Here is a 19,504-nt window from a genome sequence, read left to right on the forward strand (position 1 = left end):
ACATTTCAACCATGACTTCTCCCCACACCAAGAATCTGATGAGTGCTATGGGCACTCATCCTAGTAACACCTCAAAAACATTCCCATTTCAGAAAGTTAAATTAGTTTCTAAATGAATTTAAGTTTGAACAACTCAAATATATATAATGAAAGGATCACAATCAGTTCCAATTATAGTTACTAATTTATTAAGCTTAGGAATGGGATACTTCATGGTTAAACAATAGTAGTAGCAGACAAGTGGTTAAGGTCTAGTCTAGTCTGATTCATGGTCCAAGTCCAAATTATTTTGAGAGTTACATGTGAAAGATCTGGATTATCAGACAGCAATATCAGTGGACATTTATAAACTTGCAAAAAAATTCCAAATACATCCTAAGAAAATATGAAAAGTAGGATTTGGGTTACAGAAAATATATTCTAAACAAGTAAAAGATAACAAACTTAATTATAAATTTTCATATAATGACGTGAAATGCCTGGTCCATATTGAAAGTAACAGCAGATATCCCACAGTGAATAACTACAAAGAAAAAACAATAGAACTCTTAAGATATTCAAATGTCAGATGCAGCGAATTTCTCCTATTTTTAAGAGTATCAACTGAATATTCAACATTTGATTTAAAATCAATACTATGATTTAACATAATCATTAAAATAACATATTTTAAGGCTTTTATAAATTGTGTAAAACTAACTTTTGGAATTTATACTTACCCTGTAATTTCAATAAAACTAAAAACGTTCAATAAAAAGTTGTAACCTATTATAATCAAATATTCTATAGCTACAATTCTTATTCTAACTGAGAAACTGTTACAGAAGAAAACCTAACAAGGAGGCATTAAAGCTAACTTACACAATATTCATACAAAGCTTTTGATGCACCTATGGTAGAAAATTTGTAAAAGTGACCACAATAATTGCCCTTCCTGTATCCATACTTTCATACTGACTCTGAACATAGCCCCATGACTTGTTTTGTATAAAGGAACAATAAAAGTAAGGCAGGTAGAAATCTGAGATGTACTTGCATACTCAAACTTGTCCTTTTTTGCTACTTTAGGAGACACTGAAACCACAAGAAATTCAGTAAGCTCAGGTTAGTCTGAGTGATGATGCACCCATGGGACTTTCTCATTGCTTCTCCCTCCACTGACAGCCAGATACAAGTAAAGTCATTGGCTGCAAAAACATGAGTGAGCCAGATGCACTACGTGGGCACAGCTAATTCCAGCCTACAGTATAGTCTCAGAATGATGAAAAAAAAAATAGTGGTTGGTTTAAACTAACAGTTTTGGGGTAGTTGTTACAAAGCAAAAGGTACTTGACACATTGCATAAAATCCAGCTGTTCTCTTTATATACCAAAGTTATAAATTTAATCTTTGCCCTAAAATATTATCTAGGTCATAATCCCATTAGTGGGTGATGAAATCAATAAAGTAGGTTACTATAACCAACTCCTTAAAAATCAAGTAGTATAGCTGGGCAGAGTATCATGGGTCTATGAGCCAGGCATTTAGGAGGCTAAGGTAAGAGCATCATGAGTTCAGGCTAGCCTGGGATACATAGTGAGAACCTACTTCAAAACCCAAAAAGAAGGACTCAGCCACGTGGGTGCCTACAGCCCCCTGCCCCCATACTTCTGGCCTCCTGGCTGGGGTGATACCTGGATCCATACCACAGAGGCACAGGGGGTCACAAAGGCCATTGTTCTAAGCTCCGGCCTCGATTTATTTTTAATTCACACAATTAAAGGTGATAGGTTAATAACTACCACAAATGGTCATTTTCTAAGCAGTGCTTGATGCTATTGTGTTGCTGATTATATTACCTGGGCTAAGAGTGTGTGATTGATTTAATCAGTTGTCCTTCCTGTTATAATGAAAATGAGATTTCCTCAGAGCCATTAGAGACTCAAAACCTAAAGACAAGCTATAATAGGAAGATCAAAGTATTAACTCAAGACTTAAACCAAGGACAATTACAATAACAAAAATAGAAACATGAAGATATTCAAGAAAGGCACAAGCACAAACACAGGCTGTCTGTTCAACAAAGGCAAATTCTGGGTAAAATGAGGTGGAAAAGTCTGATAACCACCTGGACACCCTGAACTTATAGAACAGAAATTAAAAAAAAAACAAAAAAGATGAATGAGGATCTAGAGAAATTCAGAACACAAATAATTTCCAAGGTAACTACAGAGATGGTGAGCAGGATAAAAGACATGATTAGATACTCTAGAACAGAAACAGGTTTTTTAAAAATGCATGAGTTAAGGACCATGACAGAAGCTATGAATGCCCAGCATAGGAAAGAAATGGAAACCTTAAATACCCCCCAATATAGGAAAGAAATGGAATTCATGAAACAGACTCAAACACATATCCAGGAGATTAAAAACTCTACTGAAAATATACATAACATACTGAGCCAATCTGAAAACAGGATATCAGATACAGAAGACAGGATGGTGGTCAGTGACCATGAAAAGATGGATCTCTTTTAAAAAGTAAGGGAACATGAGAAATCAATCCAACAGCTCCTAGATGATGAAAATAAAAATAATATAAGACTGATAGGAGTCCAGGAAAAAGTACAAATGACATAAAAAAAACTGTTCACAGGGCCGGGGATTTAGCTCAATGGTTCGGTGGCCTGCCTTGCAAGTGCAAGGACCCGAGTTCTATCCCCAGTACCCCCCCAAAAAAAAAAAAAAAAAAACTGTTCACAGAATTAATGACAAAAAACTTCCTAAACAGAGCAACAGAATTTGACATACAGGTAAGTGATGCTTAAAGAATGCCAACTAGCCGTAATCATAAAAAATCTACACCTAGACATGTAATAATCAAGATCAAACCCAACAGAACAAAATATTAAAAACAGTTAGAGAAAAGAAACAAATCACATGTAAAGCAAAGCCCATCAGAATCACAGCAGACTTCTCAACACAAACCCTCAGGTCAAGGACAGCCTGCAGTGAGGTATTTCAAGCCCTAAAAGAAAACAACTTCCAAACAAGACTGATGTACCCTGCAAAACTATCTTTCCAAATAGATGGGGAAATAAGATATTTCCACGACAAAGAACACCTGAGAAATTTCATGAACACCAAACTGGCACTCCAAACATTTCTAAAAAATATCCTGGAAAAAGAAAATGAAAGCCACAACTCCATAAGGGCCAAGAGAGCAAATATACCAGGGAAGGCAAGAAATTAAAGGGAGAAAGGGAAAAATAAAAAAATAAAAGAACCAACAATGGGAAAATAAAATGACAATGAAAAGTCAATGCATAACAGTTATAACCATCAATGTTAATGGCCTCAATTCACCAATCAGAAGAAATAGGCTGGCAGAATGAATTAAGAAGCAAAATCCAACAATATGCTATACACAAGAAACCCACATGATCCACAAAGAAATTCACAGACTGAGAGAAAAAGGATAGAAAAACAGTTCTCCATGTGACAGAAGCCCAGAAAAAAGTGGGGGTAGCTATCTTATTTGCAGACCAAATAGATGTCAAACCAAAACTAATGAGGAGATACAAAGCCAATGCATCCTTGTAAAGGGAACAATAAAAGAGGATGAAATTATAATCATAAATATTTATGCACCAAATACTAATGCCCCCAACTGTACAAAACAAATATTAAAGAATATGAAAAACAAAATAAGCACTAATACAACTGTAGTGGGGAACCTCAATATCCACTGTCACAAACAGATCATCTAGACAAAAAAAACACTACCGAAATAATAGAACTGAACCAAGCATTTGGACAAATGGACTTAATAGACGTCGAGAGTGTTCCAACCCACAAAATCAGAATATACTTTCTTTTCAGGTGCACATGGGTCATTCTCCAAAAGAGACCACATACTAGCTCACAGAATGTGTTTAAGCAAATGCAAAGGAGTTGAAGTTATACCATGTATATTATCAGACGATTGTGCAATTAAACTGGAGATCAATAGCAAAAGAAACCACAAAAGAACTTCAAAAACACATGGAAATTAAATAATACTCTCCTGGACAACCAATGGGTTACAGAGAAAATTAAAGAAGAAATTCGTTTTTACAAATAAATGATAATGCCAATACAACATAAAGCAATCTATGGGACACAATGAAAGCAGTTCTATGAGGGAAATTCATAGCAGTGAATGCCCACACTAGAAAAATAGAGTGAGCTCAAATAACCTAATGCCAAATCTTAAGCTTCTAGAAAAAGAAGAGCAAGACAAACACAAAGCTCATACAAAGGAGGAAATTACACAGATGAGAAGAGAAATCAATGCAATGGAGACTAAAAGAACTGTACCAAAAATATCAATGAATCAGAGTTGTTTTTTGAAAGAATAAATAAAATCAATAAACCCTTAGCCAACCTCATTAAAAAAAAAAAGGAAAGAGGGCTGGGGATTTAGCTCAGTGGTTCTGCTGCCTGCCTCACAAGCACAAAGACCTGAGTTTGATCCCCAGTATCAAAAAAAAAAAAAAAAAAAAAAAAAAAAAAAGGAAAGAAAGAAAAAAAGGCTAAAATCCATGCAATTATGAATGAAAAAGGTGAAGTCACAACAGATCCAGGAGAAATACAGAGGATCATCAATACCAATTTTGAGAACATGTACGCTGATAAAACAGAAAATGCAGAAGAAATGGATAGATTTCTAGAAACATATGAATTACCAAAGTTGAACAAAGAATAAATAAAAATTCTAAACATTCCAATTATAATCAGTGAAATTGAAAACATATTTAAAAATTTACCAACAAAGAAAATCCCAGGTCATGATGGCTTCACTGAATTCTACAAAACATTTAGAGAACCATTGCCACTACTTTTGAAACTTTTCAGTGAAATTGAAAGGAAAACAATCCTTCCAAATTCATTCCTAGAAGCAAGTGTTACTATGATTCCAAAGCCAGGGAAAGACTCAACCAAAAAAGATAACTACAGGCCAATCTCCCTAATGAACATAGATGCAAAAATCCTCAATATGATGCAAACAGAATACAGAGGGTCGTCAAGAAGATCACACAACCTGACAAAGTCAGATTTATCCCCAGGATGCAAAGATGGTTCAACCTACATAAATCAATAAATGTAATACATTATATTAACAGAATCAAAGATAAAAACCATACGATCATCTCAATAGATGTAGAAAAAACATTTGACAAAATTCAACACACATTCATGATAAGCAACTGGAACAGATGGTCTTTATCTCAACTTGATAAAGGCTATCTATAAAAAGCCAACAACCAACATTAAACTAAATGGTCAAAAACTGAAAACCTTCACACTAAAATCAGGAACAAGGATGTCCACTGTCACCGATCAATACAGTTTTGCAAACCTTAGCCACAACAATTAAACAAGAGAAATAAATAAAAGCAATTAAGATAGGAAAGGAAAAAAAAGATAGGAAAGGAGGAAGTGAAACTGTCATTATTTGCTGATATGATACTCTACATAGAAGACCCCAAAAACTCCACCAAAAGACTTCTAGACTTAATTGCAGATTCAGTAGAGTAGCTGCTGGATACAAGGTAAACACTCAAAAATCAATAGCCTTCTTGTATACTAATAACAGAATCACTGAAAGAGAAACTATGGAAACAGTCCCTTTCACAATAGCATCCAAAAAATGTGAAATATCTAGGAATCAATCTAATGAAGGTAACAAAAGCCCTCTACAACACTCTGAAAAAAAGGGATCGAAGAGGATATAAGAAAACGGAAGGATATCCCTTGTTGCTAGGTAGGAAGAACCAATATAGTGAAAATGGCCATACTTCCAAAACTGCTATACAGATTCAATGAAATCCCAATTGAAATCCCAACAGTATATTTCACAGGAGACTAGAGAAAACAATACAAAAATTCACTTGGAACCAGAAGAGATCTAGAATAGCAAAAACAATTCTAGACAACAGAGACTTGCAGCAGGTATCACAATACCCAACTTGAAATTATACTACAAAGCTACTGTTATAAAAACAGCATAGTACTGGCAAAGAAACAGACCCAAGGATCAGTGGAATAGATTAGAAGATGCAGAAACAACTCCAGACACACTCAGCTACCTCATCTTTGACAAAGGAGACAACCATCCTCACTGGAGGAAAGACTGCCTCTTTAACAAATGGTGTTGGAAAAACTGGATTTCAACTTGAAAAAGATAAAAACTAGACTCCTATCTTTCACCATGCACTAAAGTAAAATCCAAGTGGATTAAAGAGGTAAATTTTAAAACAGAAACACTAAACTTGCTAGAGGATGTTAGGTATAACTCTTGAAGACATTGGCATAGGAGACTTTATGAACAAATCTTCAGAAGCACAGGAACTAACACAAAGAATGAACAACTGGGGCCTCATCATTTTGAAAAGCTTCTGCACTGCAAGAGAAACCAGCAACAGAGCTAAGAGGTGAGCTACAATATGAGAAAAAAAATTTACCAGCTGTCCCTCAGACAAAGGTCTACTATCCAGAATATATAAAGAGCTCGAAAAAATCAGAGCCCCCAAATTTAAAAACCTGATTCAAAAATGGGCATCTGACATGAACAGATGTTTCTCAAAGAAGTAAAAGCAGCAAATAAACATAAGAAAAAATGTTCAACGTCACTGGTCATTCAAGAGATGCAGATGAAAACAACACTGAGATTCTACCTTATCCCAGAAAGAATGGTTGCTATCAAGAAATCAACTAATAACAAATGTTGGTGAGGTTGTGGGGAGAAAGGAACCCTTCTTCATTGATAGAGGAAGAGCAGACTATTGCAACCACTGTGGAAATCAATATGGAGATACTTTAAACAACTAGGATTAGAAGTCTGATTTGACCCAGTTATTCCCCTGCTCGGTATCTTCTCAAAAGAATTAAAAGAATCATACCACAGTGATATATGCTCACCCATGTTTATAGCAGCAGAGTTTGTAATAGCTAAAACGTGGAAACACCCTACTTGCCCATCAACTGGAGACTGGATAAAGAAGATGTGGGGGTTTTTTATACAATGGAGTACTACCCAGCCATAAAAAGTGAGAAACCAGAGACATTTATAGCTAAGTGAATATACAATGAGGACATACTCTTAAGGGAAATCAATAGGACATACATGTAAATACTGAACTGTTTCTCTGGTGTGATAAACTACAAGTGTAAATAAGAATCAAAATGTAAGCCGGGTGTGGTGGTGCATGCCTGTAATCCCAACACTCAGGAGGCTGAGGCAGGAGGATCGCTGTGAGTTCGAGACCAACCTGAGCTACATAATGAATTCCAGTTCAGTCTCAACTACATAATGAGACCCTGTCTCAAAAAACAAACAAAACAAAACAAAACCAAAAAAAAAAGAATCGAAATGTATAATTGATATTGTATAATAGGAAAAAAGGTCTAAAGGTATAGGGGAAGTGGAGGGGTAGGGGAAAGGTAAGAAGGGAAAAGAAAAATAAGAAAAAAGAAAAAGAGTGGAAACAAAGTCTTTTTAAATCGTATACCAAATGTACCAATAAAGGAAAACAAAACAAAGAGGAGGGAAAAAAATATCAAGAGCACCAAATGTAAAATGGGTATTACTTCATTATAATGAATAAATATGCATGTGGTGTGCAGGTACACATTCAAAAACACACATGTACTTGAATATGCTCTGGGAAGGAATGTAAACTGCATTTCTTGCTTTTAGTTATGGTGGAAAAAACTGAAATCTACTCTCTCCAAATACTAGCTACTAGAGAGGGTATAAATTAATTAATATAAGCATTAACTTAATATGTAAATTTATGTTGACACCAAAAGTAAATTTTATAATTTTCAAATTTCAAAAGACTAAAACTTTATCAAGAATTATTTTATGCATAAAGAGTAAGATATTAAATCAAAGGAACATGTTGGGTTAATTAATTTAACTGCTATATGAATTATATTCATTTTTACATTTATACTGTTTTCTTCACATACCTAGTTCCATATTCAAAAAAAAATCATCATTCTCATCTACTAAAGAGTCCATGCAAACCGTGTCCAACAGCTCAAACAGCTGCTTCTGAACAAAACAGACTTCACTGAAGAGAGCCTGGAGAAGGTATGAATTTAGATATAAACACCCAGAATATACCAATTCTCTATTCTGATCACCAAAATATAAAAATGAGAAAAAAAAATCAGAAGAAGTTCAAGAGCCAAATATACTTTAACACATTATCAGAGGTCATAACTGTACTGTTTTCAACTAATAAGTCACATATTCATTAAAATGTTTTAGCAAACATTCGTGTTATACAATGTATTTCTAGCAGTACATTTGTATATAAAATGACTTCTATGATCTGACAACCATAGAACTAAAAGAGAAAAAAAAACTGGTCAAGTGCATGACATTTTAATACTATATTACCAAAAAGAAGTACTAAATAACTAGTGGTTTTGATTTATATAACAAATAGCAGTACCAAAACTACTATGCCCTATAAACTCTAGGCAAACTTTTCTGCCTTAGAGTTGATTCGGGAATGTACAATGGACTAAGGACTAACTTCTCTTTGTAATCTAGGCACAAATCATTAAGGTGATCAATCACTAACCCACCAATGCTACATGACAACAATTTCAGGATCACTGACACAAAATAAATCCTATCATTTATTTCTTAGAGAGACAAAAATTTTAAAAGCCCATTTTTATGACTTTGATATAACCGTTTATTTTGAACTACTATATACGTACTCTTTGTACTACAGAAAAGACCATCCCAATAACACTAACTAAAATGTAAAAACTTACATATACACTATTTTCCTCAGTTCCTTTACCCATAAATTCTAGGCTAATTCAAAATGCACATAGACCTGCAATGCACATTACAATGTACAAATGCACTTTCAATTACATAAAGGACTAAGGAGGGGAGATATGTTTTAGAATGATGGATTTTTATGTGGCACAGACACAATGAACACATCCTGTAAGAGCTCCTATGATAGGCATCATTGTCTGCAAATAAAGAAAGACGTTTCATTCTAGGTATATATTTTTATGTATAATAAAAAAGGCATCAGTATGCTGTGTACTAGACATAGCAGTGAACAAAACAGACACTGTTTCTTCTTTAAAAGAATGTGTCTATCAAAGAACTACCAATATTGGAACAACTGGTAAGCCACCTAGAATCCTAACCCTCACCTCAAAGCACACAGCAGGTATTCCACACATATTCCTAGAAATTAGAGGGAGCCATGCTATCTTGTCTCACCTTCTTATAAAAATTCAGATATTTAACCAGCATAAAACTTTATTTAAAAATTCAGGTGTATTTTTCAACATTCGTATCTGTATGTCCATAGATTTACTTCCAGCATTAGACCACTACATGAGGAAAACAAAGCTAATCCACATCAGCATAAAAATTCTCACTCTCCACCCATGCCTCCCTAACATTTAACTTTTTTCCTTAAAGTAAAATATTCCTTAGAGTAGTCTACATTTCTACATTTTGGCTTGAAAGACCTCTGGCTTGAGTTATTAATTCACACATCATCTCATCAAATAATTTTATAGTCTGCGAAAACAAATCATAAATAGGAAATAAATAAAATGGAAAAATAGCAATCATTAGAAAAGGACTGTTTTTTTCCCTGAGTGTTACAGCTTGTGTTTATATGTTCCCAAAGCCTTATGTGGCCTAGATGGGGCTTCTTCAGATGTGGGTGGATTTGGTGTGTGAGGCTGTAATTAATTCATGGTACAATGCTAGGCTCAAGTGCACTAGGATTAAGGGTGTGCGTGCTACCCTCCCTAAGTAGTCTGAATAATATAAAAGGGGGAGAGAAAGACTGTTAAGGTCTCTCGTTGCTTTAGCTACCTTGTGGGTGGCATGAACTGCTCTCTGCTATACCCTTTTGCCATGTGCCAATCTGCCTTGAAGCCAGCCAACTAATGGAGTGAAACCTCTACAAACTCTAAGCCTTTATCTTTCCTCCCATAACTTGTGAATGTCGGTGTTGTGTTTCAACAATGAGAAAAATAACTAGATCCTGTGGTACGAATCTACATCTCCACCCTTTTGAGACAGTGTCTCTAAGACACTAAGTTACCCAAGGTGTGATCAAGTTTGAGATGCTCCTACCTCAGTATCCTAAAGTGCTAGGATTACAGGTATGCACCACCACACCCCCAGCTAAGGACATCTCTAAAGAAAAATAGCTACCATATAATGATTTGGTTTTGTATTGGTAACATTCATGGGGCATTGTCCAGCTTAACAATTGTAACTTGTTAAGTAATAACTACATATAAAATGTATTTACATGATACAATCACTGGAAAAAAAAAGCCTCAGAAAATGATTTACCTTCTATTTCTGTAGTTTGAATTATTCAATAACATTCAACAACAACAACAACAACAACAAAATTACTCTAAGTTCATTTTGAGATACAACAAAAGTTAAGTCCTCTGTGCAATAAAAGATAACTGCTGGTCCAGGGACTTAGTGCAGTGGCACCACACCTGCCTCTCAAGCACAAGGTCCTGAGTTTGATCCCTGGTACCAATAATAATAATAGTAATAATTGCCAAAAGTAGTGGAGCATGTCTGTAATTCCAGCACTTCAGAGACTGAGGCAGGAGAATCACCCTGAGTTTGAGGCCAGCCCAGGTTACCCAGTAAGTTCAAGGTCAGCCTGAAATATATAGCAAGGCCCTACTTCAAAATACCAAGTAAAAACAAAAAAAAAAATTATTACCTTGACCAACCAATATTCATATGGGCATTCATTATATGGTAGTGGTAATGAGCTTGTACTAAATCACCCACTCATTATTGAGTTATACTCTACCTATTCACTTTTTTGACCAAGATACTCTTGATGGATGAGGGGTACAGCATGTGACCCTACAATTGAGGATTTTGTTTGTAAAAAGTTAACCACCCTAATATAGTAATATTCAGATCTTTTAAATAATTTAAATGGGCCAAACACTGCAAGAAGAACAATGCAGACAACACAATGTAGTTAAAGAGAATAATGTTTTTTATAGGCCAGTTAACACTTATGTCCCTGTTTTCATATATGTAACAGCTGGACCATTTCTGGTGGTAAAGAACAAATTCTCAGAAAAAAAAAATTCAGAAAAGGAATTCTGATGGTTATTTACTTAAAAGCAAAACTCAAGTCCATTCAAGTAAATGTTATAAATAAATGTTTCATTTTGGCACAAAGCATCTTTAAAAAAGTATGACTCACTATCCATTTGAGAGAAACTATATAAACGTAAAAAAAGTGCATGAAGCACCTTTAAAAAAAGTATGACTATCATTTGAGAGAAACAATAATAAACATGAAAAAAGTAATGATGCAGTCTGTGAGTTCAAAGTTTTTTTCTTAATCACTTCATTTTACCAATACTTGAGTTTTGTTTTGTTTTTTTTCCTCTTCTAAGACTTCTTTAATCAATTTTGGTTTCATTTTTCCAAATACTGAAATTTAACAATTATCAATAAACACTACAGTGATGATAAAGGAACTGAGACAATTTTTACAATCCATTTCAAATTTTCAGTGAGTCACTTTACAAGAGTATTTAAAGTTAACTACAAATAATTCAAGTTCTATTAGTAAAGGATTCCTCAACAAGTAAAGGATCTGAAAACAGGTTTCAACATCTAATAATTACACAATAATCCCACATTCCCACAAGATCTATTGTTTCCTACTTATTTGTACTTTAAGCATGTTTGATAAATTAGAAAATAGAGCCACAATTAAGACCAAATTATCTAAAACTCACGCTCATTTTAACAACCTTTATAAGAGGTAGATTAAGATAGCAGTACTATATGTTTGGTAACACTTGTGTAAAGAAAAGACTGTTCCAATGTCACATGGCTCATTTGAGGTAAAAACATTTTTATCATTATTTTCAAATTTTCTGTAAAGTAAAATGACACCATGTTTTATAAAAATATTGTGTAAATTAGAAGTCTTTGTTCTTTATCAAACATGAGAATATATAAGTACTGCCAATCTGAAGCTTAGTACAGTTTCAAAATGCTACAGTCTACACAGATAAAACTATTACATTTTGGGTTGGTTTGTTTGTTTGTTCTGAGTACTGGGGATCAAACTCACGACCTTCTTTCTGCTTGTGAGACAGGTGTGACACCACTGAGCTAAATCCCTGGCCACACTATGAAATATTGAACAGCTAAAGAAAAAAAGTCTACATATCTAGCAACTGAACACTAATTAAATGGACATGGGTAAATCTATCAAACAGTGTCTGCCACATTAAAATATTGTAGAACAAAAAAATTCACAATAGTTTAAACAAGATTCCAAAGTAGCATAACCCAATTTTAATGTAAACATGAACATAGAATGTATAGAAATGAGACCATTCTATTTCTGATTTTCTGTATGTTTCAATGTTCTACAATGAGTTAACTTTTATACTCAATAAAAAACTGTTATTTTTTAAAAACTAGACCCCAGCAGAAAATATTCAAAATTACATACAAATATCCTACAAATGAGTGAAATATAAATAAGTTTACTCAAAATGTAATTGAGCCATCAAAAATCTTAACTCCTCTCCTAACAGAATAAATCTTAACAAGATTGATAAAAGACAAATGAAAATAAGAACGTCAACTTTTTCCAAATGATGTTAAGCACTGCAATGTGAAGAATTTGTTCATTTTTAGTAACTGAAAGATGCTGAGGCTATAAAACAGAAAATGATTAAAGTTGAAGGGAACACAAAACAGTGAAGCCATGAGTTCAGTAAGGTAAAATTTGCCTTATGGAGAAATTTCAGTAAAGGTAAAAAAGATTCTTGTTATTCCATGAGTAATCATAAGTTATGATTACTTAAATAACGAATAGGTAATAATATGCAAAACACAAAATATGAAGATAACTGTTTGGCTGTTATAACTGTGGATTTTTCTTTCATTCATTGCAAATAGTGAAAATAAAATAGTACCACATGCTGGAAAAATATTACCTGAGAATTTCAAGCATTTTTAAACTATGAAATATTTTTAGTTCTTTAGCAAACACCACATGTCAGGCATTTGCCTTAGTAATGAGGATGTAAGAGTGAACCAAATAAGTTCCTGCCTCTAAGTTCACAGTGTAGTGAGGAAAAGTGCAGAAGAAGAAAGGGTATTTGTTAATGATAAAGTGCTTTCTAAACACAGCAATGCGACAAAAGTGTAACAGTATGGGTCTGGGTGACTACCTAAGACTGAGGGTTCTAATCAGACGCCTCAAAGAAGGCTAGGAGAACTAGCACAAAGATTCTTAGGCAGGTAAGCTATGTATCTGTGGACACTGTGTAGTTAGGTATGACAGAGGGACAAGGCTCAGATCACGTGTGAAGGTAAATTAGGATTTTATTCCTAACTCATTAAGTGACAGGGGTGGAGAGTAGGGTTTAAAAAAGGAAATGATGTGATCTGTTTTTCAATGTTACATTTTTTGAGGAATGGATTATAAGAAGACATGAGTAGAAAACAAGGAAACTAATAACAATAGTCCAGGTGGTAGGTGTTTAGAATCAGTGGGAGCAATAGGAGTGGAGATATATGGATTGACTCAAGAGCTTGCAGTGAGAAATAATAATTTCCTGACGATGAGAGTTAGAACTTGAGGCTCAGTTTGCATTTTTGTTTTGTTGGGGTTTTTTTTTAAGGTTTTGGTTTGTAAAATTATTTACTTACATGAAGAAAACTGGAAGAGATTTGAGTTCTCTTTAATATGTTAAATTTGAGGTACAGAGTAAGGTGGGAATGTTAACTTTCAATGAAGTGAAATTCCTGTAAGCCTGAGAGGAAAAGGAACCATGTTCCTTATCTTTGCACCCATAAAGCTAACACGATGTCTAATATTGTATGCACAATAAGTGGTTTTGAGTAGAAGGATGGTCATTTATTTCCAAGCTGGAACTCCCCAACGATAGAAATCTTATTTGCACAATAACTAAAAAGGGCTTTGGTGCCTTATGGGATTTTTGCTAATGCCTAGGCATTATTATATGATATTAGTGTTAATAATATTGCCATATAATATTTAGTTACATCGGGCTTTTACTGTGAAAAATTATTTGTGCAGTGTTGACCCTTTCTCAGGCAACAGTCATTTTTTTTTCTTTAGAGTATAATTTCATCTTGAAGGTCCATTTCTTTGTTTTGTTTTTGGTACCGGGGATCAAACTCAGGTCCTTATGCTTGCAAGACAGGCGGTAGAGCCACTGAGCTAAATCCCCAGCCCTCATAATTTTATGTTAGAAGTGAGCTCAACAAGATAAAGGAAAAAGTACCTTGTAACAGGTAGGGATCGGACTCGTCACATTAACATGCACAGCGGCATTAAAAATAAAGAAATGTCTGCCTTGGCAACAATGACATTAAACCCCTCAAAAGCAGGGCTGAGGGATGCAGCTCCGCGGTAGAGCGCTAGCCCAGTGTGCACATGGCCCTGGGTTTGATTCCCAGCACCACAAACAACAAAAGACATAACCAGTGAAAGCGCTTACCACAGAACCTGGCACGTAGAACGTACTGAATCGACGTTAGTTATTAAAAATAAAAAATAGCTGGGGATTTAGCTCAGTGGCGCCGCGCCTGCCTCGCAAACTCTAGGTTCTCAGTTCGATCCCCGGTACAAAAAAATAAATAAATAAAAATTTAAAAACTCACCTGCAGCACTTGAAAGTCAACAACCGAAGCAACTCTTTCAAGTCAATAATAATCAAGAGGCCCAATGAGGAGGGAAATATTTGGCACCTTGGTAGAGCTGTTATTTCATTCTCACAACGCCGAGGAAGGTGTGACTCACACTCCGCACTTGCTGTAGTACTGTTTTGTAAAAGCTCAGAGGACCCCTCTCGCACTACAGCAGCCGCTCCTAGTTCAGGTCTGTGTCCGCGCCTCCCCACAGCCCCACGCAAAGTCTGGCCTGCAATTAAGGAGCGTATGGAAACCACCAAGGCACAGAAACCCGAGAAGAAGCCAAGCCCAGCCAAACCTTCACAGGCCTGTGCGCCCCACAGCGGAAGCCGCGGTCCCATTCTCACCTCAGCGAGGACCGGAAGTCCGGAAGTCCGGCCGTCCCGGCAGGCCTTGCGAGCCCCGTGTCTGGACTGAACCACAGAGAGGAAGCGTCCTGGGCTCCATCGTGACATGGTGGGAATCCGGGCCTATTTGGCTCCGCGGAAGAGCCCGCTCACTGATGCGCGCTTTCCGAAGCAGAGGACTTCAAAACTCTCCGGGTCACTTGCGCCCCAAGCCTGGGTGGCTGCAGACTTTACGTTATCAGGCGCTTCGGGTAGGTGAGGGCCAGAGATCTGCAGGTTTGCAAGCCTGTTCCTTAGGTCCTGCTAGGGTCATTTTGCCCGGGACCCATCCATGAAGTAACTCAAAGCCCCTCCTGAGGGATGGAATCGGAGGTATGAGCCTCATATGGCATAATAGGGGTGAGGACGGAACAAAGACACACTAGGACTGTTGTGCAGATCAAACAGGTGGTTATAGAGCTGAGGCAGGAGGGTCTCGGGATCCAGCCCAGGCTGGGCAATGGCGACTTAGACCCTGTTTCAAAAATTTTAAAAATAATAATAATAAGGCGTTAAGCTTAGCTTTGTGAGAAGGTCTCTGGTTCAATCTGCAGTACGGGAGGAAAAAAAAAATATCTGTTTCACTTTCTCCACCTCCTGTAGTGCTCATGTAGAAATGGTTAGTGCAGTGCCCTTATTTTGTGTTTAGCTCAACGACCAAACTAATTTTTATTAATTACTCCCAGATGACGCCAGTCTCCTACAATGTTGGCTGAGGGTCTCGGCCAGATGTTAGAAGTAAAATAATTTGGTTGAATTTATGCAGTAGAGCGCATACTTGTGAATGTTTATTTTAAAGAGAGGGTCACTTCCTAAAGTGCAGTCTCAACTCCTGTGTTTTGATGAAAGTGATCCTGGCAGTTCCAGGGGTGCATATGCTTGGGCACGTTCAAGACTGCTAAAAGACACTAAGTAGTTAGGCTGTCCTGTCCCAGAATCTTAGACTTTGTTCTAGTAGTGATGGAGGTGTCTGCTCTACAGTTGTTCTTTTTTGGTTTGTTTTTCATTTCTCTTCCAGTTTTTGAACCCTTAAGATTTGTGCATGTTACCCCAAATCTCTTGTCTTCCCCTACAGCTGTTTTACAAAAGGCAGCTGTAGGGGGTAGTGTAGGTAAATTTTAGTGAAATGTGCCATTTTACTTTAATCATCATTTGATTTTTTTTCTCCAGGGTCAAAGGAAAGAGAATCAAAGGCCTTTAAAACAAAGTCTTTGGGGACATCTCTAAACGTTTTTAGTAGTGTATAAGCAGCTAACAAGCAATCCTCCTCAGTGAAACGAATTGATTAATTAAGGTAGGTTTCTGTGTTTCATCAGATTTTATCCAGAAGGTGAAGAATCTGCTGTGCATTTAATATAAAGATGATCTTTCAATTTAATTTGACTATAGACCATCTATAGAATGAATGAACACCCCTTGGGAATGGAGCTTTGACTTTAGGTCCCTCAAAAGTATCATCAGGCTCAGAAAGTCCAAAGGAGAGAAAAAAATGTTCTGTAGAACCGTCTGACTTGCTCCTGGAGTACTTATGAGAGCACAAATCAGAAGGAAATAGATGACTCCCTTTCAAAAACACTGGAGGCCCACTCAGTGCAGCCAATAGTTCAAAATCTAACAGACATAAACAAAACGTTTTATACTATACCAACAAAGTACACATTCTTCTAAGATGCACATGAACATTTTTCAGGACAGAGTATAGGTTAGAAAATAGTCTCAGAAGATTTAAAGGAAAAGATACCACAAAAGATTTGCTCTACACAAAAGGGGATGAAGTTAGAAATCAGAAACAAGCATCCACAAGTTTGTGGAAATTAAGTAATATACTCTTAACAATTCAAAGAAAACAATCATGAAAAAGAAAAAGCTAAAAACTCATACTTCTTGATTTCAAAACTAATTACAAAGCTATAATAATCAAAACAGTGTAGTAATAATGTAAACAGTAATCTACACCAGTGGAATAAAACAGCTGAAAAATTAACCATACCATATATGCTCAAGTGATTTCAATGAAGATGCCAAAGTCATTCAAGGAAGAAACGGCAGTCTTTTCAACCAATTGTATGTGGAAACGATATCTGCATGAAAAAAAATCAAGTTGGACTCTTACCTAGCAGTACATATAAAAATTAACTTAAAATGAGTTAAGGTCTAAACATAAGGCTTAAATAACTATGAAACTGTTAAATGGAAACCTTCACAACATTGGATTTGGCAATAACTTCTTGGTTATGACACAAGTAGCAAAATCAACATGAAAAATAGATAATAGACCTTATGAAAATTTTAAAATTCTGTGCATCAAAAAACAGCAACAGAGTAAAAAGGCAACACAGAGAATGGGAGAAAATATCTTCCAATCATATGTTTAGAAGGGATTACTATCCAGGATGTATAAACTTCTAAAATTTGACAAAAAAACAACCTAGTTTAGAAGCAGGCAAAGAACTTGAATAAACATTTCTCCAAAGAAGGTATACAATTGGCCAATAAACACATGAAAAGATGCTCAGCATCTGTTGATTAGTGCAATGTACATAAAAACTAAAATTAGGTACCTCCTCAAACCCTTAAGATGACTACCAATAAAAATACAGAAAATAAGAGTTAGCAAGGTTGTGCAGAAATTAGAACCCTTGTGCATAGTTGGTGGAAGTGGAGATGGTACAGCTGTTATGGAAAACAATAGTTTCTTAAAAATTCACAGAGCTATATAATCCACCAATTCCACATGTGAGTATATTCAAGATGATTGAAAACAGTCTCAATGAGGTATTTGTACAAATGTTCATAACAGCACTGTTCATAATATTTAAAAATTGGAAGCAACTCAAATGTGCATGAACGAACAGCTAAGAAAAATGTAATATGTATTCATATCCACAATGAAATATTATTCAGCCTTAGGCAGGAAGGAAATTCTATGCTATAATAAGAATGAATCTTGACATTATGCCAAGTGAGATAAGTCAATCACAAAAGCACAAATACTATGAGATTCCACTTATAAGGTACGCAGAGTAGTCAGAATTCTGTGGGGGTGGAGACTGCAATGATGGTGACTGGGCGGCATGGGAAGAGAGAGGGGCATAGTTTCGCAGGATGAAAAGAGCTCTGGAAAGGATGATAGTGATGAGTGTATCTTAAAATGGTTAAGGTAAATAAGCTATACATATAAATTGATACATTATAGCCATTTTTCTTATACCTTAACTAGTAAATTTGTGTACCTGAGGAGCTAAGGAAATCCATAAATTTGACTTTTGCTTAAGATGAAAATATATTCTCCAGAGCCTTGATAATGAAAGGTGGAAGGTATCTAGAAATAAGAACAAACAGCCAATAGTCTCCTGATGCCCAAGTCATGTGTAAACTTGCTAGGCTGTAAGGTAAGTATGCATATATTTAAATACATGAACTATTTATTTGGTTAAACATGAGGAAATGACTACAATTTTGCATTCCCACCAGCAATGTATATGAGCTCCATTTGCTCCATATCCTTGCCATAACTTGAAATGGTAGGCTTTTAAAATGTTTGCCATTTTAGTAGGAGTGTAGTTGCCTTTCTCTAATGAATAATTTGAACATTTTAAAATCATTGCTATTTACATATCTCTTTTGCTGAAGTGTGTATTCAGAAGTTTTGCTTATTTTGAAAATATTGTCCTTATTGAGATGTAAGTACTTTTTTTTATGTTGGGAAAGAGATTCACTGCCATTTTTATTCAGTCATCTTTTAAAAATTATTTTGATATTAAAGCATACATTCACAGACTATCATATTTAACAGAACTAAAGTTTTTACCAATGTATGAATATATAGACATTCAGAGATGTTTGATTTTTCTTTATATTTGAACTTTATTTATTATTAGTACATGTTTGTTATGCATATTGATCACATTAATCATAGTGAACTTGTACCTGCACATAATGTGTCTTAATTCTTCTCTTTTCCCACTCCCCTCCGCTTCCTTCAAGCCTTCTTCCCCTCCTTTCTTACAGGAATTTTGTTACCATTTTTTCCTTTCATTCTTTTTTTTCTTTTCTCTTCCATCTCTTTCCCCTTGCCCCTCTCTTGTATTAGTTCCCATTTGAACATATTCTTCCTACCTTCCCATATCTGCCCTCCATTCCATATTTATCCTTTGGTTTTCTCACACAATATTAACTTTGGATTTTTTAATATAGATTCTTTATTATATTGAGGACACTCCCTTCTCCTAGTTTGCTGATAATTTTCATCAACAAAAGTATTGAATTTGAAAACAGTACATCAAGAGAGATATACCCTCTTTTATTAGTCTTTTGTTTTTGTTTTTGGTTTTGTTTTTTTTTTTTTTTTT

The 19,504-nt window shown here is 35.4% G+C and overlaps 1 long non-coding RNA gene across 2 annotated transcripts in view; it reads left to right on the plus strand.

Moving 5' to 3' along the window:
• Window positions 1-15,121: 15,121 nt before the first annotated feature.
• The window catches only part of LOC104856333, an 8,040-nt gene continuing 3,657 nt past the window's right edge, over window positions 15,122-19,504 (plus strand). The window contains exons 1-2 of one of the 2 annotated variants that reach the window (XR_778595.2): window positions 15,122-15,364; window positions 16,323-16,446. This is a non-coding gene — a long non-coding RNA (uncharacterized LOC104856333). Of the gene's footprint in view, window positions 15,365-15,675; window positions 15,772-16,322; window positions 16,447-19,504 lie in introns of those variants that run through there. The other variant, XR_778596.2, reaches the window with a different exon arrangement.

This window comes from Fukomys damarensis, unplaced genomic scaffold, assembly GCF_012274545.1.
Source record: "Fukomys damarensis isolate Sample0158 unplaced genomic scaffold, DMR_v1.0_HiC HiC_scaffold_19, whole genome shotgun sequence".
Classification (NCBI taxonomy): Eukaryota; Metazoa; Chordata; class Mammalia; order Rodentia; family Bathyergidae; genus Fukomys; species Fukomys damarensis.